General features: G+C 43.6%; 1 non-coding gene across 1 annotated transcript; it reads left to right on the plus strand.

Moving 5' to 3' along the window:
• The first annotated feature begins 194 nt into the window (after positions 1–194).
• On the plus strand, positions 195–266 carry TRNAE-UUC (transfer RNA glutamic acid (anticodon UUC)). The gene has a single exon. It is a non-coding gene; the product is annotated as a tRNA-Glu (tRNA).
• The last annotated feature ends 1,413 nt before the right edge of the window (positions 267–1,679 follow it).

Here is a 1,679-nt window from a genome sequence, read left to right on the forward strand (position 1 = left end):
ATCTATTTTACGTTTGGTAGTGTATATATGTCCATGCCACTCTCTCACAGGGAGGGGGAAGGGTAAGCTGGGACGAAGTGAGAGAGAACATTACCTTTGAATTGATCTGGGGGCAATAGTTCTTCTGTAGATAACCAACTAGCCTGTCTCCAACTTTGTTATGTTGTATACAGGTAATACAAGAAAGAGGGAATTCCCTGGTGGTCCAGTGGTTAGGACTTGGCACTTTCATTGCCGTGGCCCAGGTTCAATCCCTGGTCGGGGAACTAAGATCTCATAAGCTGTGCGGCACGCCAAAAAAAGGGGAAAAAAAAAGGAAAAAAAAAAAAGGAGAGTAGATTTTTTTTTCCAATATTTTTGTTTCTTTTGCCTGAAAGTTTACAGTATTATAGTTGTAAGTAGCTCCTTTTGATGTTAGTCCTGGGGGCTGTTTCAAAAATCCCATTTCTCCCCCCAAGCATGAGGCAGAAATGCACTGACATGACACACAGAAGCTGGTCACAGCTGTGTGACTGTCTTTGGCCCATGAAGGGATGTGAAATATTTCAGGCGTGGTCCTCTCTCTTCCTCTATCGTGGTGATGGGTGGTGTTCCCCACAGGGGCCATTGTATCAGCCTGTGTAACGGGAGGACAGTGGACCCGAGTAAAGCCAATAGGCAGTGTGATGAACACATGTCCTGAGTCAGAAGTAAGATACTGTTGCTTTATGCTCCTGCGGCTTTGAGTCTGTTGTTTGCACAGCATGCCCTAGAGACCATCCCAACTAATCAGAGTTCTTTAAGTGCTTCTCGTGTTCGTCTGACATCCTCCCATTGCCTTTCTTATCCTAATATTGCTGTAGATAATGTCAATAGTTAACCAGAATAATTCCTGCAAGTTTCCCCTCTGGTTAGCTCCATTCAGAGTTAAGTTTCTCAGTGCCTTACTTCTGTCAACCATCTTGAAGCAGTGATCAATATATAGCCTGGATTCCTGCCTGAACGTTAAGAAACAAGAAAGAAAATCAATGGCTGCATTCAGAATGCATCACGGGCCTGCAGTGGAAGGTCTGCATATTGGTTCCAGGGTCTCTCCTCCCCTCTGGGAAAAAGTCTTCCCAGCACATTAAGTAACGTCCCAATAAACTCCTGGGTCCTTTTGGGTGTCTCCCTTTGGACACTGCTGACATAATACTGAATTTCTTCCCCTCAGAGGCCAAAACCAATACTGTGGTGGAAGTTTCTGCGAATTCTGAATGCATAGTAAAATGATCACTTCCAAAGTGCCTGAGAAATGGTATGTGCTTATGCTCCCATGGCATATAAACCTCTTCTTCACCAGTGAAGCTACCAGACATGACTACCACTTCCTCTGGACTGTGGCCTTCAGTTTCTAAGGGCAGGAAGATAATGTAGATTATTCCACAAAGCTTATGGCTCTGAGTGTTTTTGCAGGAACCTGCCTGATTCTGCACCAAGAGTGGGCACAGGTTTGGAATGAACACATCCCCATGGGTCAAATAAAGCCTAAGGCTCTGATTACTTCTAAAGTTCTTTCACTTCCCACAGGACTTATGTCACCATATGTTTTTCTCAAAAGTGTTCTTCAAAGGAAGCAGTGCAATGCTCAGCCCACATTTTTTTTTAATAGTATGTCAGGAAGCTATTTTTTAATTGAAGTATAGTTGATTTACAATGTT

The sequence above is a fragment of the Physeter macrocephalus genome, unplaced genomic scaffold, assembly GCF_002837175.3.
Source record: "Physeter macrocephalus isolate SW-GA unplaced genomic scaffold, ASM283717v5 random_12185, whole genome shotgun sequence".
NCBI classification, from domain to species: domain Eukaryota; kingdom Metazoa; phylum Chordata; class Mammalia; order Artiodactyla; family Physeteridae; genus Physeter; species Physeter macrocephalus.